At 41.8% G+C, this 23,367-nt stretch overlaps 1 long non-coding RNA gene across 1 annotated transcript; it reads left to right on the top strand.

Moving 5' to 3' along the window:
- Positions 1-5,058: 5,058 nt before the first annotated feature.
- LOC310836846 lies at positions 5,059-11,227 on the top strand. Its single transcript, XR_014560262.1, has 3 exons — positions 5,059-5,786; positions 5,920-6,168; positions 11,104-11,227. It is a non-coding gene; the product is annotated as an uncharacterized lncRNA (long non-coding RNA).
- Positions 11,228-23,367: the final 12,140 nt, after the last annotated feature.

Genomic DNA, 23,367 nt, shown 5'->3' with positions numbered 1-23,367 from the left:
ATCTGAACCTGATGGAGCCCCATCTGAAGGCAATTTGTTGCTGGGCTCTTCTCAAACCTGGAGCCAGTTTTGCTTTCCCCAACACCTGAACCTGAAATGATATATGATGGATGAGAGAGATGTGAACATCTCTGCCTCCCCTATGGCTAACACTACCCTAGCTCCAACATTAACTTATCTCTGCCTTTCCCACTCAATAAAAAGTGAGGCGAGAAAGTGTCTGATCCCCCCCACAACCTGTTGGCATCCATCTGTCTTGTGAGACAGTAGAGGAGTGTGCCTTTGGGGGTGAAGTCAAGCTGTTGGAAGGTTGCAGTGCCTGGTGTGGCTGTAGAGACTGAAATGCAGGAGAAAGGTTTTGTTGCAGCTGGAGCAAATGGTGTCCTGTTGTGCTGCAGCAGATGCACCATGTTGTTTTTTTCTCCCTGCGCTCCTCCCAGCAGTTATTCCTCCTCTGGTCACTGCTATGGATACAGGACTTGACTGCCTGTCTCCAGGCACTGGAGGATTCCCACATGGATGGGTTGATGTTGCCAGCCTTCATGTCACATTTGCAGACATCTTTGTAATGTAGAGCTGGTCTGCCAATTGGCCTGGTGCCAGAAGACAGCTCCCTGCAGAGCACGTCATTGGGGATCCTGTCATCTTCCATTCTGTGGACATGACCAAGCCAGACATGAAAGGTGTTGTCAGGGAATAAGAGTGAGTCCCCTTCCGGTGGTGGAGCAGAGTACTCTGAAACGGAAGGGGACAGGCCCATCCCAGAAGCCTTATCATGTGATGAGCTTCCTGGGTCGGTATCCCCCTCAGCCAAAGTATGTGGAGGTAACTTTGAGGACTCCACAGAGGATTCAGCGTAACCAGAAATTTCCCTGCTCCATTGTCATATATAGGAGAATAGGAAGCTGCCTTATACTGAGTCAGACCATTAGTTCATTTTGCAGATAGGCAGTGACTTTCTGATTTCAGACAGAAGTCTCTCCCAACCCTACCTGGAGATGCCAGGGATTGAATCTGAGACCTTCTGCTTGCAATGTAGATCCTCTACCACTGAGACTAATGGAAAGGCTGCACCCTTTTAAGCAAAGTACAAGTGTACTGAGAATGATGGAGGTGGGGGCAAAGTCATCTTTTAAAACATCTTTTAAAACTGAGCCACAGGTGACATCCATGATCCAGGTGAGGTCTAAGTCCAGAGTATTTAACATTCATTTCTAAAGGGGTGGAGCAAACTTGTCCCTTTGGCAAGATAAAGGAGCACCCTTCTTTCTGTCATTCAGGACCTCTGTGCAAAGCAAAAACAACACCCATCAATTTAGGGCTCCTCCAGCCCCATGTGGCCTATTTATATACCGCTCATCCTGATTTGCTTCCACAATTTTTTTGCAGGGGTTAGACTAATTCCAAACTTCATTAAACATTATCTTTGGTTTGTTTATAGTGCTGTTGTACAACAATGAGCATTGATCCTGGCTTGCTTGTGGGATGTTTGCATGATTTTGCATTACTCATGGATTCATCCCACATTTTTCAGTGCATTTCCCTGTCCCTTAACCTACTGCAAAAAGTCTATTGTGGCTGCAGTTTTTAAAAGTGAATTCATTGTGCTAGGGTGCTTTAGTATACTACAATTGCACAAACCTAAATTTCCAGTGTGCATTTGAATTCCTCCCACAAAATACTGACAGTCTGGGGGCACCATTAGTTTGCTCTGGGAATTTTGGGGGACATCCCAGTGGAGCTTCATCTCTGCTTTGCATCTGAGTTTTCAAACAAGGGTTGTAGCCTGCCAGGCACGTAAGGCTGGTGGAATGTTTAACTACTCTGAATCTCTAAAACATCTTTTCTAGAAGTGGCAGGCAATTCAAGTTGTTTCCATGTCAACAGAGGTAAAGGGGGGGGGGGAGAGGAAGTAAATGGAATGTGTTTCTTCTGTAAACATAGCATATCAGCCATAGCCCACTGAAAGAGAGAGAGGTGCACCAAGGGGAGAACCAATATAAATATGTATGGATGCCTGCCTACACACAAACACACACACACACACACACACACACACTAGAATTGGGGAGAAATGGATGAACTGGTGAGTTTAAATTCAAACTTAAGAAATCACACCACACAGGGCCTTATTTACATTTGTTTGTTGCATTTTATATCAAGGTGGTGCACATGTTTCTCCAATTTCTCATTTAATCCCCACAGCAACTCTGTGAGGTAGGTTAGGTTGAGAGGCAGTGACTGGCTCCAAGTCACCCAAGGAGCTTCCTGGCCTAGCAGGGATTTAAACCCTAAACTCCTAAATTCTAATCTGATACCCTAACCATTAGACCCAGTGCTCTTTTTCCAGAAAGAAAAGAGGTGCGAAACTCACCATGAATGCCTCCCTTGTTCTCTTATAATGGCAATGGCGCCCACCTGGGAGGTGCCAGAATTGAGTTCTGGCTGGGGAAAAAGCCCTGATTACACTACACTGGTTCTCCAATAAGAACTCCTTGTTCATACTGCAGAAGAATATCTCCAATATTCTTCTTCAATATTAACAAGGAGTATCGTACTTCTTTATTTATTTATTTATTTTTTATTTAAAAAAATAAAAAACCCCATGGATTAATTTAAAAGGGAAAGAGTTATTTGCACTTCTGAAGGATAATCAGTGCCTTATTAGGTATGCCAAGCAAATGCCATGAAAGAGGGGCAGAGGTGGTTGTGGGAGGATTTGTAGAGAAAGCAAGAGATTAGGAGAAGGGGGCGGGAAGGGAGAGCAGAGGGAGCTTCCACCGGGAGAGTCCCATCATCTTTCTCGTGCCAGAATATACAATGAAAGAGACAGCTTGGTATTTCTGGCTGGGTTGAGGAGCAGGAGTGCTATTAAGTTTCCCAATAAAGCCTGTTCTTCTGAGACAGCCCCTCACAGTTATGCAGGCTCAGGCTGTTTGGATAGAGCAGATAAGCTTTAGTTAAGCCTCCACATTTCCAAGCGCTTATCTGCGCCACGCTGTATATTCCAAGAAGCATCCATTTTGACACACATTACCATTCTGGGAGGGCTGAAAACAGACAGAGTCCCTGACTTTGCATAAAGCTGCACCGATTCAAAAATCCATGGAAGGAAACAGGCATACACACACCACACACACACACACACACACACACACACGTATATATATATTTCTGAGCTGGAATGCTTGCCCAGACATAGGTGGCACCATGGGCAGTTGAATTTTGCCATAATCATAAGCATAGAGTATTGCTTCCCTCAGGAGGAATGTAGATGGGAATCTGCAATATACTATGTCAACTTGTCCATCTAGCCCAGTATTACCTGGAACAGACTCCATTGGGAGGTTGTGGACTCTCCTTCATTGGAGGTTTTTAAGCCATCTGTCATGTATGCTGTTATGTATTCAGTGGCGTGTGTTTGCCTGAGCTTGAGTCTGGACTAAGAATTCTGAGCCCCTGTGTTCTGATTCAATACATGATATCCAATCACAGAACATTTCAGGATTTAGGCCTCTGCCATTGGCCCTTAAACTCTGCATCATGATTCGCAGCTTGGAATCATGTTGGGAGTGGGCCTTCAGAAATGTATATAAGCAGTTTCTTTGCCCCTGCTGTCCAGTTCTGTTAGTTCAATAAAGATTCTTGCTGTTATCACTGTGTCTTGCTTTGTGGGAACCCACCTACACTTCAGATGCTTTAGTTGAGATTCCTCCCAATTCTACAGTTCTGTAATTCTATTCTTCTAGCTACACTGACCGGCAGCAGTTCTTCAAGTTCTCTGGCTGAGGAACATAAGAACTTAGGAAGCTGCCTCATGCTGAGTCAAGCTATTGGGCCAGCTTGCTCATATTGCCTACACTGGCTGGCAGTGGCTCCCTGGGATTTTAAACAGATCTCTCCCAGACCTGCTTGGTGCTGCTTGAAAGTGGGAACTTATGTGTGCAAAGCAGATGTCTTGCTGCTGAGCTAAGGCCCTTCTCCATCCATATGGAGCTGTGTTATTCTAAGTCAGGCCTTTGGTTCATCTAGCTCAGTATTGTTTACACTGCCAGTCAGTGGTTCCCCAAGGCTTTAGACAGGGGACATTCCCAGCCCTACCTAGGGATGCCAGAGATTGAAACTGGGACTTTTTGCATAAAAAGCTGATGCCTTGACACTGAACTGCAGTCCTTCCCATCTTTCTCATCTTTTACACACCTTCCAGTTTATCCTTTTACCTGGAGAGGTTAGCAAATATCCATCATCTTTCCATATGCAAAGCATGAGCTCTGCGACTGAACAAATGCCCCTCCTCTAGTGGTGGTGATGAGAGCAGCAGTGAAACGGGTAGACCATTTCCTCAAACTGATGCTGAAATGTGGTGATCTGAATTTTAACGTTGGAAAAAAATGAGAAAAGGAAAGTTTGTGTGCATTCATGACTTAAAATGCAGTGAGGCTGCTCCCCCCCCTGCAATTCATGTCACGTTTTATGTTGATGCACACACATTTACTTGGTTACCTTATTTGCTTCCCTACACCTGCAACCATTCCAACTCCGATTCAATGAATTCCTCATCTTTGCATGTGCAACAGATATCTAAAATGTACACACTTCAATTTAATCATGGCATGTTTTCAATTCAAATGGAAGCTGGTTTGAGGGAGAACAAAAAAGCCAGCAGTATTTCTCAAGAAACTACAGGGTGTGTATGGATTGAGGCTAATGCCATGTGCACTTGGCTTCAAACACCAGCAGTGGGAGTGTGCTGGAGCCAGAAAAACTGGAATTGACAGATTTGTTCATCCCTGCTCCAAATCTCCCCATGCTTGATAATCTTGGATGAGCTAAAAGGATCCCCATGAGCTCCTGTGTGATGACCACCCTGCAGGGGCTTACAGCAAGATCAGAGAAGCAAATTCTGACGTAGCTTGTGCACATACCATACATTTAAATGACATTTTGCCCCAAAGAAACCACGGAACTATAGTTTGTTCAGGGTGCTGGGAAATGTAGCTCTGTGCAGTGTATGCTGCAGTTCCCAGGATTCTTTTCAGGGTGGGTGAATAAAGACATTCATGTGCTTTCAGTGTGTGGTGTGTGTACATAGTCATATCTTCTAGATCTGTCTCCCTATCATGCCTAGAAGACAACATTTGGAAATGTCCACCTAAATAAATAAGAAGCAAGCCACTTGCATGTGACAAAAATGCACTATTTTTCTGTCTTTTCAATTGTCAGCACACAAATGATGATGCAGTAAACATCTTCATAACGCATCAGGTTGCAGCTGCATTTCAGAGTGGGGGGAATCCAAATTCAATAAAATACAAATGGTGACACGTTCATGACTTATTTGAAAAGCACAAATATGTGTAAAGGGATCTGCCACAACAGGATTAAAAGAGTACAAGGTGTTGTGTTTGTTGAGTATTTGATTGTCTGTCTTGTCAGTGTAATTCTGTAACAGCTGGAGATTTCTGCATGTCAACTTGTAGGTTTGTGCTCAATTTCAAATTAGCAATAAATCAGTCCATATGTACGCTTTTCTTTTTCAATTTACTGCAACATAAGTTCATTAAATCACGTTGTGGATGGGGGACAACATGCCAAGAACTAAATAATCCAGTGGCTCATGATTTGAAGCATAATAAGATTATGTATTGGAGATGCCCTCAAGTTGTGTGTCCTGCACAGTCATTTAATGTGCGGGTGCTTTGGGAATTTGATCTATGCAAACTCCTACACAAATTCCCTGAGGGGTATTTCTTGGGACTGATGTCTGGAACTTAGGCTACAGATAGGTAGCCGTGTTGGTCTGCCATAGTCAAAACAAAAAAAAAAAAATCCTTCCAGTAGCACCTTAAAGACCAACTAAGTCAGTTCTTGGTATGAGCTTCCGTGTGCATGCACACTTCTTCAGATACACTGAAACAGAAGTTTCCTGGCCATGTGACCCATTCGCTCCCAATGTGATGAAGCAGAATGTAGACAAGTCAAGACAGCAGAATGTAGGTTTTGAGGGGTTAAGATATGGTTACAGATATGAAAGAACTGAGGAGAAGTGCTGGGCTGGCCTCAATTTATTCCTTAGCAGGTGAACACAATGGAGGCCCACTGGCCTGCAGTCCTCCCCAGCCAGCTGCCAGATCGTGGCTAGGCTGCAATGCTGCCCGTCAGTTTAAGGTAAGCGGACTTAAAGTCTCAAGCTGAACATAAGGCTAATGGAACTTATTACTGAATAGGATTGTGGCCTGTCAGTGATCCTACAGATTCTGCACTCCCCCAAATGTGGTAATGCGGTTTAAACTGTCTTAAAATATGAATTAAAAGGTGAACTTTTGCAATAAGATACGTTGATTTTGAGAGGAAAACTACATTGTGCATTTACTGTATTAAAATGCACAAGGGGCTTTGGAATACGGTAAGCCTGCAACTTATGCACATTTAGCTTGTGCGCATTCAGCTTTATGAGTGAAACAAAAAATGAAGAAAAAAGCAGTGGAAACAGGGCAGGGTTCAGTGGAAAATGACATTGGCAGTCCCACCTGCCATTGAAACCAGTGGGTTTTAATTAAACACAATTTTGGCTTTAGGCATGATCCCCAGAATATAACCCCTATGTAAGTTGCAGGCTCACTGTACTTTTTAAAAATTGTTGTTGTTTAGTCATGTCCGACTCTTCGTGACCCCATGAACCATAGCACGCCAGGCACTCCTGTCTTCCACTGCCTCCCACAGCTTGGTCAAACTCATGCTGGTAGCTTTGAGAACACTGTCCAACCATCTTGCGTCCTCTGTCGTCCCCTTCTCCTTGTGCCCTCAATCTTTCCCAACATCAGGGTCTTTTCCAGAGAGTCTTCTCTTCTCATGACGTGGCCTAAGTATTGGAGCCTCAGCTTCAGGATCTGTCTATTTTTTTTTAATTAAAAAGGTGCAAATTGATGCAAAAGTGGATCTAATATGGCACAATGAGAAATAGGCTGATTTGGCCATCCCTGGTTTAATGCTTAAATGATTATTTGTTTGCTTTGCACACTGCTCAAAACCCCATAGAAATTCTCAAGCGCCTTGAGAATGAGTCAGAAAAATGGAAACTTTTCACACATAGGAATAAACTTTCAAAAAGCTATAATATACATATTGACACGGCACTAATCTTAACAGACTGATCTTGCAAAAAATAATAATGTTTCATTCTTTAAAAGTTGTGTACAGATTTTCTTTTGAGATTATCCAGCATCTTTTATAATCTAGGAGGAATGCAAACATATTTGATCTTATGTGTCTCAATTCTGAGCTGTTGTCTCTCAAATTACTGGTGTTAATGTCAGGTCTGACCCTCTGGTGGACTTGCTGAATCACATTAATAATCATTTTCAGTGGGCTGCTGAATTATTTTTTAAAAACCATTTATTAGCTACCAAGATTTGTTCTGGCCTGACAATGGAGAATAGCTGTAAACCTGCAATCAAATGGTGGCTGATTAAAGTGTTAAAAGTGTAAGAAAAACGCTGGGGCCTAAATTGATCAGTAGAGTGTTTGGTATGTGGTGGGCGGGGCTTGTGTGTTCTACTCCGGAATCAGCCCCTCCCTTCAGTCTGTGTTCTGTTAAGAATGTCAGTTAAGAGGGACCAACTGCCTCTTTTTGTTTTCTTGCCTCAGATTTGCCTTATGTTATTGTATTTAGTTTCTCTCATTATGCAGTTTTGATTATTATTAAAGCTTAGTTTATATTTTTGCGAGCCTCTTATTTTTCTCGAAGAAACTCTGCTGAGGAAAGCGGTTGAATGTCCTAAACTACATGAGTGAGGGAATATTCCCAGTTTTCCAGGAGGATTGATTTTGTTAACCATCCTCACCGCCCCGCCCCCCCCCCCCCCGCACACCTCCATGACAAAAAGATTGCTGAAATAAGATTACAGACAAGATTCAATGAGGAAAAAGTTCAGACTGCAAAGGGGAGAAAAATGGTCTTCATTTACTGTATATTTAATGATTTTTAAACCTCACTGGTTTACAGCCACAACTCACATAGTGTTTGTTATGCCATGCCATGCCATGCCAATCTCCACGAGCAGTGTGAGATTCCAGGGGTATGAGGCGTGTTTACCAGGGTCTGTGTTCCCTTTCGGGACAGTGAGGCACCACAGAGACTTGTGGTGTCTTTATATGGTTTATTTACACATATATGTAACCTGCACCTAAATGGGAGGATTGTAGAGCATTCACATCCTAAGAGGGGCTGGTGCTTCCCAGCAGTACAACATTGGATTCAGAGGCATCCTATGCATCACCCCTTGTCTAGTTCTGCCCGCTTCCTCCTCCTCCTTTCCAGCAACACTTGTAGAAAACAACTCTTCTGCTTCCAGCATCTTGCCCCCCACCCCAGTCACACTGGCAACCTACTCAAGCCCACTGCAAAAGGCCCCTTTTCCCTATTGTTTACACCAGACCATTGGTAATCCTACCCAAAAAAACTACTGGGAAGAGAGTCTGATATTTTGCCAATTGCTCACCATTATCAAACAAACCAGATTCTTACCAACCTTTTGCTTCTTCAAGACCCACCCATAGTTTCATGAGGAAGCTAGCCAGTATTCTTTCCTGCCCTTGCTAAATTAATAAATGTATGAGTTTGCTCAAATTCTAATCCTTCACTGAATGTAGAGCTTATGGGTGTTCTGCCCCCTGGGCAAGTTATAACAGTAGGAACACAGGAAGCTGCCTTATACTCTATCACAGTGTTTTTCAACCTTTTTTGGGCAAAGGCACACTTGTTTCATGAAAAAAATCACGAGGCACACCACCATTAGAAAATGTTAAAAAATTTAACTCTGTGCCTATATTGACTATATATAAAGTAATTCTTTTGAATAGGAATCAAATAAACACAAAGAAAGTATTTTATAATTACTTTCTTATGAAATAGTAAGTAAACAGAAATATGAAAAATTATAAAATACTTTATTTTTAAATCTTTCGAATTTTTCAATTTTCCCCACGGCACACCAGGCAACATCTCGCGGCACACTAGTGTGCCGCGGAACAGTGGTTGAAAAACACTGCTCTATCAGACCATCTAGTGGTCCATTTAACTAAGTGTTTCTACACTGTTTGGCAGTGAGTCTCCTTTCCTAGAGAAATTGTGTGTGCCAAAACACACACGTAAAGTGTTGGAGTGGCATTGCCACTAGGAAGCAATAGAGGTATCCATGTCTAAACCAGATTATATATAAATTCCTCCACACAGCTGCCACCTCAGAAGTGTTTAGGCTATCCTGACGGCCTCGGATACTTTTAAAGCCCCATCGGCAACATCCTTTAAAACCTAAATGGCTTACCTGCTCATGAATTTGTCTCATGAATGCAGTGAAGTAGCATCCTAGAATCATATTTACTTAGCTGATGAGACCAGATGAATGAAAATGTGTCATCTGTTCACTCCAGGCAAAATGTATGGTATATTGCATATTTAAAATAATTTTACCCAGATTTAAAATCTAGGGCAAAAACAAATATGTCCTCCTAATCCCGGAACACATAGCAATCGTCGGAACTGCAATAAGTGATTTAAAGCTTAAATTCTGTATTAACAGCCCGGCACACATGGAAGATTTTATTTGAAATAATAATATGCAAAGGCTCCAAAGTCATTAACCACTAAACAAGCTATGGGGAAAAGAATTTTTGGAAATGCCTGATACTGAAAACACAATAGTTTCACTTTTTATCTCTTTAGCAAAGCTGCTTAAACTCTACACAATTGGAAGAGCCACCATCAGCTTTTCTAAGGAAGGAAGTTTGAGAACAGCCCACTACATTTCTTCAGATTGCTGAAGATTTGAGGGAACAGCAAAAGTAATACTGTTTGTTAGGTCTGTCTCTGCATCTTTTCCTCACCATCTGGTGAGGACCTTACTCAGAGTTTGGCTACCCTCTTTCATTACAGGAAGCCATTCTGTTTGCTTTGTTTTACATACAATGTTGTGTCCCCTGTATTTTCTTTCCTCCTCTTCTTTTTCAGTCTCATAAATCTTTCCTCCCACCCATTCTCTTGTATTAGCAATTAGGGATTAGAGATGGCACACCCTAGGCTCAATTTGGGGCCTCTTCCGGGAATGAATCTCTCACTCCTGTTGCCTAGTGTGACCCTGCACCATGACAGGATTCAACACTGGGCAACACCCAGTGTGGGGGTTGGGGTGTTTCCCAACCCTGATGGAATGCTATTCCAACAGTATGGTCTGAGTGGAATGCCCTGCAATCCTACTGCCATGCCAGCATCAACTAACAACTAACAAAATGACTCCCAGACTGCACACCTGGTCTTTCAGGGGCACACTTTCCTCATTCAGGACCAGGGAGTTCTCCACACCTCCTGTCTCCCCAAAGCAGTACTTCTGTATTGCCAGGATTCAACCTCAATCTGTTAGCTGCCATCCATCCTCCAACTACCTGTATATGTATACCTGCCATTTAATATTGAAGTTCATGCACCTGACAAAGCAGATTCAAGTCCATTGCAACTTTTTCCATCATAAATTTGCAAATCCTGAAGATGTGACACATTTTCCTTGCAACACAAAGTAACACATCTACTGCTTTGGAAATTGAATAAACATAGAAATGTAGGGAGCTGGCTTATACCAAGTCTGACTATTGGTTCTTCTCTTTCAATGTTATCTATACTGACTAGCAGCAGATCTCCAGGAACAGGTACTATAGGAATTCTGCTGTTGTGGCTTCTGATGCAAACTGAACTGATTCACCCCTCCCTGAATAATGTGTGACTTGGAATACAATTATCCTACAGATTTCACACTCCTAGTGGTGTAGCAGTAAATTATGAAGCACAGGAGCTCATAATGATGGACCCTATAGCCATGTCCCCATGGAGAGTCCAAAATGAAGGCAACTGTGTTGCTCAATGTATGAATATACATATACACACACTACAAAGAGCAGCAGTGCATAGCAATGTCCTCAATTTATTAGGATCAGCTGACAGTAAAAAAGACATTTGTTGAATAAAATCAACATAAAAAAACACTGAACTTTAACCAAAGATCTTCAGCAACCTGAAATGAAATGCAACCTTTACCTTTAATTACCGGGTAGATATGAAAATAATCTGGCAAAGAAGTGTTGCCATTAAATCAGCTATTCTGAAGGAGAGATCCCATCAAATAAAAGGGAAGAAGAACCTAGCCTCTGTTTGACTATTTTCCTTGTACCCTGACTTCCTCCATGCTGATTTGTGACCAACACTAAGAAAACATGAATGTCTCATCACCTCATTCACCTCCCTCGATTACCCAGAAAACATGAATGTCTCATCACCTCATTCACCTCCCTCGATTACCCAGGCACCCCAGCAGAAAACATCATCACTCCTGCCCTGGAAAAAACCTCCTGGAGCTTCCCCCTTCTGTGCTCCCCCTCCAGTACATCCCTGCTTGCTTTTTTGAATTTTGCAATACAAATTTCAGCTAATAAAATGCAAAAAATGCATTTTTATTTTTTAATAAGCTGCCTTTAGAAATGTATACAATGAGACACAAGATGCACTTAAATATATATTTTGCTATGAAATACATTTAAGTACAAATTGTAATAAAATGTTAAATACAAATTCTCTTATGGGTGTTTCTGTTGAATAGATTACTGTGGAAATGAAATAAGCTAATGACTGAATACATCCCAAATTGGTACAAGTCAGAAATAGACTGATCCATGCAACCCTAACTAGAAAACTGGGGCTATCGTTGATAAATGGGTGCAGCTAGGGCGTGCACAGATCCCAGTTCAAAACAACCACTACCACTGGGTCATGCTTTCTTCTTTAAACTATTTGGGAAGGTGAAGGAAAGAAAGTGAAAACAGGCTGCTTGGAAAGAGCAGATTAAAGCTCCCCATAAGAAAATGGCTGCAGCTACATGACAGATATCATCTCCTGCTCCATCAGCATTTGCCAGCCGCCAGGAGTTTCTCCCTCTTCCGACTTGTAAGCTCCCTTTACGACTTCCCATTCTCCTCTGCAGCTTTTTGTCAATAGGCCATAAATCTGAATACATTTGCAAGTCTAATACTGACTCTACTCACAGCGCTTCTCGCTGTATTGCCTCCCAAGTGCCCATTATTGTTTTAAATTTGTACTTACATACTGTATGGGTTTGCAGCTTGCATTACTCATTGGCATGCTGCCCTAGGAGGAAACACACAGCATTTGGTGGCATATAGACTTTCATGTGGGAATAGCAACCAATATAAATCTAGATCAGGCTCCTAAATCAAACAGGGATTCAGTTCCAAATAATGACTGCACATTATGCAGCCAGAACATGCACACATAACACCCACTCTCACTGCTCTTAGATTGAAACAGCCTTGCTGAAAAGTCTGCATCCGTTCTATGCTTCTACTCTTGTTTTGAAAAATGCCTGGCTTGATAGGCATAACATTTGGGCTTTTCTAAACAGCAGGAGATTTCAGAGGCACTTTCTACTGCCTTTAAACACCCATGCTGGCAACATCCCAGTGTCAAAGTATTATCTCTTTTTCCTTCAAGGCACATTGTTTTGTTTCATGGCACCAAAGCACCAAAAATACATCTTGAGTGACCTGTCAATGCACAAGAAATGGAAAACAATGTGTTCCGAAATGGCAGGTTAAGAAAAAAAATTGTGTCTGCCTCCAAGCCTATCACTCCAAAAACGTACTTCCTGTGGCTTTTGATGGATTTGTAATGTGGCTTTGATGTTTGCAAATACCTCCAACAGAGGATTTCAAATTATTTCATGTGTTTCATTTTCAATATGCTACCGTGGCAACACATAAAGAACACAAGGAAAGGTGTGTGAATTGCAAAAGATAGAGGCTGTTTAACTCTCTAAGATCCATCCCAGATGTACAGCCCTAACTCAAGAGCAATATGCTTCCAGATACTCAGAAGATCATATGATCCCTTATAATTTCTCAACATAAAGTCAGTAAAGACAAGAACCTGCTAGAACATTTAGGGGAAAGCAAGGAAGACAAGATACATTGATATTCACAAGAATATATTTCAAGTCATATATAGGGTGCGGGGTTAATGGATATGCCAATCTTTCATGAGGGTTGAGAGAAAGAATTATAATTGGCCCTGTAAAGGATAGAGCCTAGGGTGACAGTCTTGCTAATATTCCGTAAGAATTGGGAGTGGTAATATCCCATAAGAACTTTTTCTCAACACCTCTGGAATTAAGAAACAAGACATTGTAATTGGGCTGGCCTATGGGTCATGTCTGATCTGCAATTTAATAGCTAGTTAATATGAACTTCACCTACTTCAGTGCAGGTAAATTTGCTGCCAGTGTGAGATTTAGCAGATGGCATCTATTGCTGCTCATCTTATGTGAATAACGAAATTCAGGTCTAAGCACTGAGTTGACAATCTAACAAAACAATATTTGCTTTTCACTATCCCAGCAACTTTATTGTGTGTTAAGGAGGATGCGTCAATGTCATCAGCCTTGAGCCAGTGCATGTTATGCTCAATTTATTTTATTTAAAAGCATTTATAAACTACTCGTTTTTTAAAAAAATATAAGCAGTGTAGGGGCCATCAGGGCTGGAAGGGGAAATGTTTCCATGCTTCAGATCGCTTTGAGTCATTAAACTATGAAAGATCTATTGGAATCTTCCTTCATAATTTTGATGCCTTGATGTGTTCAATCATGTCTCTTAAACCTTCCTTACACTCGCAACTAAATCCGCCATATATCTCAGGTTCAAACCCTGGCATCTGCAAGTAGGTATGGGAGACACTGCTGTCTGAAATCCTGGAGAGCTACTGCCACTCAGTATAAAGACAATGCTGAGTTAGGTGGACTTGTGATATGACTCAGAATCAGACAGCTTTTTATGTTCCTGTCCTAAAGAGCTGCTTCGAGTCAGTGTAGACAATACTGAGCTAGATGGACCAATGATCTGACTCAGTGTACGTCAGCTTCCTATGTTCCTACATCCTTCTCTGTCAAAAGCCAGATTGCAGGGCAGGTTTCTGCCCAGACCTGCAGCATAAAAGAGGTGCACCTTATATCAACACCACCATACCCGTACCTGACTGGAAAGCATGAGCCTTGTGCAGATGACCCAGTTTATATGCCCACCTCTCTTACTCTAAGGAGAATAAGGGCAAGATCCTGGCCCCATACAAAGCAGCCTGGGAACACCATTCCCTGTACGTGTTGTGATGATAGAACAATGTGATATGAATATAGTAGCCTCAGCCATTTTCATCTGTAGGAAATAACTACAAGTTCTGGTGTACTGAAAACCATAATCTGTACAAATCATGACCTGCATCAGCTCAAAACATTGATAACAGGACAGTTTTGGAAGGCAATTTCTTTAGGATCAAAATAGCTTTCACATGTGTGGATTTATTTTGTAGCTTCAGTAGATGAGTAATGTCAAAGTACTTATGGAGATGTCATTTAATTGTCTGCATTTGTTGCCCGAGGGAGGAATCTCTCTAACAGAGGTTTTTACAGCTTTTTCTTTTCATCACACTGATACTTTCCCTGTCTGTCTGAAGTTTGAGTAACCTGTATCCAGGTCAGTGGGACAACTGAGTGACTATTAAGAGATGGCAGAGAATTATTGATTTAGATGGTTTTGTGAACAGAATTTGGTGGTTGTGACTCAAATAAACTTTGCTTGCATCAGACACCCTCTTCTACTAAGTGATTATTTATGTCCCAGTCAATTGTACATTGTCGGTGTGCAGTAGATTCCACAATCAATTGTGCAACAAAGTTTTCAGCAATCCATTTATGCTTTCTCATGTGCAAGAATGTTCTACTCATGCACAATATTTCACCAGTGGAACAAGTATACAACTAAATGGCTAATTTAATTTAGCACTACATTGGATACAACCTTATATGTATATACTATATGTATAATATAATACGTGTAATAATATATATAGTAATGCATATAATTTGTAAGATTAGTTCATTTTTTGGCAGAAGCAAGGTGTGGGACATCCTTGTTGTTGACATTAAGATCAGAAGAGGGGATCGATGTGGATAAGCTTGACATCAGGATCATTAGAAAATTCCATCTCTAGTGAAGATGACAGCACCACTCCATCCCTGAAACAGTTCTGCACGTACACAGTAGGGAAGAGGAGGAAAGCTTCTATTCAACTTTTGACCATCCCTATGACAATCTCTTCATGCACAGACATTGAGCCTGTAGCACACTGGTTTATGCCCTTGCTTTTTCTGAAGCAGTCTAATGGAAAATGGACTCAATTATTCAGTGGGTTGGAAATCCATGCATAGACACTGGTCAATGGCAAAATATAGCACTTATTCTGAAACTGCTAGTCTGAATCCACTTAATCTACATAGTTGTTGGGACGTGGGTGGCGCTGTGGGTTAAACCACAGAGCCTGGGACTTGCTGATCAGAAGGTTGGTGGTTCGAATACCTGTGACTGGGTGAGCTCCCGTTGCTCGGTCCCTGCTCCTGCCAACCTAGCAGTTCGAAAGGACGTCAAAGTGCAAGTAGATAAATAGGTACCGCTCAGGCGGGAAGGTAAACGGCATTTCCGTGCACTGCTCTGGTTCACTAGAATCGGCTTAGTCATGCTGGCCACATGACCCGGAAGCTGTACGCCGGCTTCCTCAGCCAATAAAGCGAGATGAGCGCCACAACCCCAGAGTCGGTCACAACTGGACCTAATGGTCAGGGGTCCCTTTACCTTACATAGTTGTTAAGATAGCATTAGATAGCATTATTCAATTATTGTCCCCAGTTATGAGATTGCCAATGTTTCTGGCAGATCCTTAAGTGTATAATCTGTCACACAGCGAAGTCAAAATGCAGTCTTCACAGTAAATGAATAAAACTTTACTGAGGCAAAACATACTTTACAAACGTATAATGTAGGAGAGCAAGGTAAAACAGAAGAAGATTAGACTACACTAGAGAGCACACACCATTTGTATTTATCCTTTCTGGCTCCATGTGCCTTCCTGTAAAAGATACAATACTTGTACAAAGAATGAACCATCTAGAGGATGAGTCAGAGTGAGTCAGCTAGCTGAGTGAGTCTGCACTTTTCAGCATTTTTCAACACTTTCTACACTTTACTGCTTCTGCTCTCAAAGACCTTTGTCACATGACATAATCAAACCATGGGTGGTAATTATTCTCCTTGAGTAACTAATGGGTTGCATCCAGTGTAGCACTTACTAACTCATTCTGTCAGCACAAGGATTTACACTTGTCAATGGAACTTTCCCCCTTTATTTGTGCCACTCACTCCTAAATCTGTTCTGTGGTTTCCCACAACTATTTGGAGCAGCTCAGGGGAGTAAGCAAGGGAGGGTTCCATTGCCCAATGTCCATATGTGCAATTTTGTCAGGCAGCTGTTCAAAGTAGAGTTAATTAAACCATAAGAGGGCAGAAGGAACACACATGCTCAGTCTGCTGCTTTCCAGGGTCCTATAAGGTGCAGGGAGCATCCACAGATACAAATGGGTGGCCTTGCATGCATTGGAGAGCAACTAAAATAGCAATGGAGGGGGCAGAGCTAGCATTCTCATCCTTGATATCTCTCTCTCTCTCTCTCTCTCTCTCTCTCTCATACTCTCACACACACATCTTTAATTAACCTCCTTTGGAATGCCTGAAGAGAACTATTTATTTCCCAGGTTCCTATTTCTGTACACATTATTTACATTCCTTCCCAATAGTATGCTAGCATGTGAAATGGGACCCATTGTGTCAAATAAACAAATCATTGTTTAGCATTTCCTGCAGGCCAGAGCATTTCTCCAAATAGGATTTTGGGATACAATGCAGGAGCATTTTGCGTATAAAAAGCCTATTTATTAGCAGAATAAATGTGTCAGTCGTTTATGTCCCTCTTGTAGATAGCCTGCTGGATTAATGTAAACTTGAAATAACAACATCAAAAGTGACCAGAAGAAGCTTTTCTTTGTCTTAGCATTGGGGGGGGGGGGGGAGAGAGAAATGAATGAAGGGATTGTAAAAAATTGCTAGTCATTCTCCATGAATAGAAAGCCATGATGAGACTCTGTGTTATTTACCAATTTAACTGCAAAGTACCTCATTAGCCAGCTTGGAATAGACAGGAGATTGCATTAGTTCTTCTGACAATATATTGCCAAACTGTTTTAAGATTGCTGTTTATCCTTCTTGTAAGGCTGGAGACCACATCAATCCCTTACGTTATGACCAGGTGTGTGTCATAAAGAACCAGTCATTGTAAAATGTTATTGAGTCAGGTGCTAAGAAGTTCATGAGGAAAATGCAAACACCAAGCATGAAACAAGAAGCTGTACTTCCTTCTCCCAAGTACCAAAGCTAGGATTTGTTACCAATCCATAAAAGTGATTATCATCCTAGTAAAGAAATGTTTGAACAAGCCATTTCAGATTACAGAAATGTCACCTGGAAGGGTGGCAGCTCAGTGGTAGAGCATGTGCGGGTAGATGGGAAAGACCCTGGAGAATTACTACCAGGCACTATGGATAGCACAGAGCTAGATGCATTACTTAGTCTGACCTGGTATAAGACAGGTTCTAGGTTCTATCACTAAGGAATTTAAAGACTACAATCAGAAGGTCAGTGGTTCGAATCCCTGCAACGGGGTGAGCTCCCGTTGCTCGGTCCCTGTTCCTGCCAACCTAGCAGTTTGAAAGCACGTCAAAGTGCAAGTAGATAAATGGGTACCACTCCGGCGGGAAGGTAAACATCATTTCTAGGTGCTGCTCTGGTTCGCCAGAATTGGCTTAGTCGTGCTGGCCACATGACCCGGAAGCTGTACGCCGGCTCCCTCGGCCAATAAAGTGAGATGAGCGCCACAACCCAAGATTCGGTCACAACTGGACCTAATTGGTCAGGGGCCCTTTACCTTTACTAACCAGTAGGCAATCAGCAAAGCTGCAATTTGCTAAATTTTGCAATGCAGTTCTTCAGACAAAAAATGTGTACAAAAATGCATTTGTTAGGGAAAACTCTCCACATATTCGTGAAAATATCATACAAAATTGTGTTACATTAGAGAAAATTTCTTGCAAAGAATTGTTATATTACTCCAAATGGTGTATATATTAGGAGAAATACACACTAAAATGCAAAAAAAAAACAACCCTTTATATTTCTTTTTTAATCACAAAACTGCTGCATATATGTGAACTGAATTTAAGACTGGGAAACTGAAATTGACAGATTTATTTATTCTTTCTGTGTGTGTGTCTAGGTATGTACGTAATATTAACATATGCATTATTAGGGGGATATTTCCCACCTTTTGATCAAATTATCCTCAAAACAGCTTATAGCAGATTGCCATGAACAAAATGTGATTGCTCTCAGATTTGCTCGGGTACAGACTGGATGCTCTACACACATAAGCAGCCTTAATTTGTCCTCTGTCTTAGTTCGATTAGCTCTTTTCCTGTCTTTTCTCCCAAATTCCACTTTCAGCCCTCCAATGTCTTGCCCCAGTCCCATGTCTTTTTCTTCAGTCAGGTAATCCCTTGGGAACAAACAAACCTTCCTTTATTTGACTTGCACCTTCTAGCTGCTCCTCCAGGGACTTTGGGAGTCCTGGAAATTTGGAGGCTTATAATACTGATGGTTTTCACAAAAGGAGACTGGTTCAGTCAGGTAAATGAGGCACTGCCACACCAACCTCAGTCTGCCCTTAGCCAGCCCTCACCTGCCTTCTAACTTACAGCCAGTCCATGGGAGTGGCTCTGGCTATCAGCTCCCGCCACCTTCCAGTGTTGCCATTATAGCAGTTTCAGCCTACCCATAAGGCAAGGTGAGGCAACTATAGTACCTCAGGTGGCAGGATCCACAGGGACAGCAGATCTGGGCTCCAAGGAATGCATCGCCCACTGCTGCTGTGGTGGCAGTGACGGTTGTATGCTCCTCAGCAGCCTCTCCCCCATGATGCCTCTACAGTGGCCTCTTGGCAAGTAGGAGGCACTGCTGGTCTATCATCTTTGTTCCCATTGTAGATCTTTATCCCCTCTTCCTGATGTTGTTATCCCTTCTGCCCTGGTGAGAGGAGAGGGGACGCAATTTTGTGGTTTGCCTCAGGTGCCAGAATGTCTTGAGCCGGCTCTGCATTATAGAACTCACCAGGGGCAAAACTAGGACTGATTGGCTCTGCTTGTCATTGGTTCTGACTCCAACTATTGTTGGTTTCTCTGTCTTCCACCCCAGCTGTCTCAGTGGGCAACCAGACAGCACTGATTCTCACCTTCCAGGGAAAGGCTATCACTCATTTAGGAGGTTTCAAACTCAGTCTCTTTGCTACTAGGCTACAACCAGCTCTGCACTTTCTGAGAACATGAAAATCTCATCATGTTGCAAAGATCATTTAAAAAAATAAAAAAATAAATAACAACAATAATAATAATAAGTTAAAAGCAATTATTGTTCCATATGTTCCCAAGGCTTTGATGGAGTCTTGATCTTATGATTTATTTTGCTTCATCAGCTCCGTGCATCATGTACTATATTTACAATAGACCAACCCCACTGTCTGATGGAAAGATATTGAGGGCAGAACTAGACATAAAGATAGCTCTGCATTATTACCATTATCTTGATAAAAGAGCAGGGACACACAGCCTGCCTGTCACAATTAGGGTGATAAATGTCTTGTTCTTTGAAGCTTGTTTGAAAGTCAATTATGCAGATTATTTTGAGAATACAGACAGATGGTCTTTTCCCCCTTATGAGACAATCAAGTTGAACTTTGATATGTGCATAAAAATGCTATAATTTGTCAGGCTCCAATGGGGCTGCTTTATCACACATCACCCAAGGACTCCATGGATTGTTATATTTAGTCCTTCTCTACTGTCATAACTGGCGCTCTATTTTTTCAACAAGAGCAACAACAAAAATCAGAATATTTCATCTCTAATTGGAAGCTTTGCTACATTTCATACAGAAGCCAAATATTGATCTTACACTCTTGAGCTTCAGGTTTTGATTAACGCTGAAGGTTGGCAAGCTAGCGGCTTTTCCTTGCTATTCTGCTAATTTTTAAAATTATTCTTCTTTGCTTGCTGCAGTAAATCTTTCTTTTTATTGTCCAGCCACTGAAAACAGGGGAGCAGGGGTGGATTGATCCAAAAACCTGAATAATTCACAAGGCAGGCCTTTACTGGAAAAGCCTAATGCAACAGTGACCTTCAATACCACTCCTGACCATGCTTTCTTGCCAAAGGAACTGTAATTCTGACATTTTAATGGTGGTTTTAATGGCTCAAAAGCTTTGAGGGGATTATTTTCAAGGCGTGTATTGACTCCAAGAAAAATACATCCCTGTTGGCATGATTACAAAACAATGGCCCTGATCCAGAAATGTGATGCACTGGAGGAGATGCTGCCCCCAGCCCAACTAAAGAGATGCACTATTATCACTGTCAGCTCTGACAACTGTGATGCCCTTTGGTGTTTGAGAAGGGAAAGAAGATATATCAGCATTGTTCAACATTTGGAATACTAATTTATCCAGCTCATGATCGTCTCCTCCATTGAAATGAAAGCGGCAGTTATCCCAAATTTATGCATCTCCTGAAACTTTCAGTGCTGCAACAGCAGTACTACAGAACCCCTGGGAAAGTGATTTTCCCAGGGTGTTCAAGTCCTCTGTATGGACAGCAGGCATCCTGGAAACTATGCTGTTTAGGACTTTTTACATCTGCAGTATTGCTTGAGATGTGCTGCTATCACTGGGCTAAATAAGTGTGACGATAATGAGTGTCGAAGCGGGGTATGGGGTGGAAAGTAGTACAAGGAAGTTGAGGGGAATTTGTGGTTAGTGCTTGGAACTACCAAGGTGAGTGGAGGTGGCACAACATTGCCCACTACCTCATTTCTGTGGGATGTAATCCACTGGGAGCAGTCAAATACAACATTCCTTGTTTAGCTAGACTGGACATGCAAGGGAATGTTTAGTCCAGCTAGTCAAAACTTCCTGTTCCTCCTGGCCTGGAGCATCATTCCTTGCATGTGACTAGTAAGTGGGCGTGACCTTTCCAGACCTGGTAAAAGGCCAAGGCATGCTGCCATTCTCTCTCTCTCTTTTCCATCTTCTTTTCGTCCTCCGAATTTCCTGGTATGAACTGCTGGCTGCCAGCCAAGCAGTCCCTCAGGTCATCTCCCTTATGTAACTTTAACCCTAAAGCCTGCCTTCACGGATCACACTGTGCTGTGTCTGATCGTGAGTAAACTTTATTTTTATTGCTTATGAATAAGACTGTGGTGTCTTTATTCTTTTAGGTGGGGTTTACAAGGGGAACTTACCATGAACATACAATTCAATCTGAAGGAGATTGAATTGCATAATAGTAAGATGTTCTAATGAGCCTGCAACCAGATTTCTGCTGTGCATGAGAAGGGGAATGTAAACTCTGCTAAGTAAAGGAACTTGCTAGTTAGAAAGGATATTAATAAACAATATATCCTCTCCTGACACCCTGAACATTCCCAAAATTTCCCCATCTCTCAATCCCGCTTTTCTTGTGAGCTGCAGTGACTCCTATGTCAGATATACCAAGGGTGACAGCAGCACCCCTCCTAATCAGAAAAAGCTGTCTTCAAACCTTAAACTCTTCCTTCCCCTCCCTAGAATGGAGTAAAACAGAAGAACATAAATAGATTACTAGCTGGAGCCTGACAGCCAGTCTCAACAAACAGACAAACAAGCCTAATGATGCTTGCCTCCAGCAATGCTGCTTAGTTGGCCACACTTGCCGTGACCCTCAGTATATCTTTAGCAATAACTTTGGACATCATTGACTCATAGCTTCAGCTGCATATCTTGACATTGCTGGTCATGACTAAATTTCAATAAACAGAATTCAAGTATTTGTTCACTGGAAAATAAACGTTCAGACTTGAACTGCCATCTTGAAAATCCATTAAACCTACTGAGTGAAAGGTTCACTGCAAATATTTACTTCAGTTCTATTCATATTTGTTTATTTGTTTGCTTTATTATATTCAACACATACACAACACTGAACTGGAATGTGCTGTCAGCCAACACAGACATCATTCATTAGTGGAAATATTTAAAGCAAACAATCACAGGGCTGGAAGACGCCAAACACAGAAGTTCATGGCTATCTTATTGTTCAGTGAGGCTAATGGTGTGCTCCATTGGAACGTCTGCTATTTCTTGTCACATAAAAGCTATTGTTGAAGCACTATAATGCATTGTTGTAACATCGAGTGACAACACAGTATTACAACACCAAGCAAACTGGAGGGAGGGGACCACCTACATGTTCCAAGCCACAGATGTTTTCCCACTTACAATAGGTGTCACAACTATCTGCAGACAAATCCAAATAGTCAAACACAAAAAATAAGTTGTTGGTGTCTTATAAACCTACTCCAAGTCTTCTGTGAATTGGCTTCTCGCTTGCTAGAATTTGCCCGCTCACAAAGCCTGAATTGGATGGGGATGTGGGGGGGGGGGGAGAGAGAGAGACATAAGCCTTGAGAAGTGATGGGTATGGGAGGAGACAGCATATCACTGTGGAGATTCTTGGGCAGTTTCCCCAGAGCAATTTTTGGTAGCCGCCAAAGCCCCACAACAATTTGGTTTTCTTTTAATTAAAAAAAAAAAGACCATCAGATGGTGCTGTAGAGCATTACTAGCATCCTGGGGGTGGGGACACACACCTCTATTCCACCTATGCAAAATGATCCCTTTTCCCTATTGTTTATAGGTTGGTACCACTGTTTGAAGTTTTCGGCTACAGTAATCAGTTACTGGTACTTTTTTATTATACACTATCCTGTTTCTTCTCTATAATAAGATCCTTGAAATGAATCCTATCTAAAGAAGGGCCCACATTTTACATAAGAGACAGCTTAGACTGTTTGATGGCACGTTTGTTTTTTTCCAAATGGCCTGATGGCACATCTATTTTTTCCAAATGGCATGTTCAGATAAGTACAGGAAAACAGGAAGTATGTCTAGGACAAATAGGGATGATCCAGGCTTTAAAGCAGTTTTCCCCAACAGCTTACGTTTGTTTGGGGAGCCATAATTGAATTGGTGGTGACAGTGCTTGCAAACAAATTAAATTTCTGAATGGGCATCTGGATGCTTAAAAATAGTAAAAATGAGACAGACATAGAGAAGGAACATTAGAGTGAAAAGTTAACAAATTAGAGAGAAAACAGTAAAAGCAGTATTTCCTCCAAGGTAGCAAATTCGGTTTTCCATATGGAAACCATTTCACAGAGCACTGCTAGCAAAGTTACTGTGCTAGCAAAGTTACTGTGCACCTCAAGAGTAAGCCTGTAAATGGGTTT

Source organism: Podarcis gaigeae, assembly GCF_964106915.1.
Source record: "Podarcis gaigeae genome assembly, chromosome: Z".
NCBI classification, from domain to species: Eukaryota; Metazoa; Chordata; class Lepidosauria; order Squamata; family Lacertidae; genus Podarcis; species Podarcis gaigeae.
Note: the sequence above shows the minus strand (reverse complement) of the source record. Positions and strands in the feature narration are given on the sequence as shown.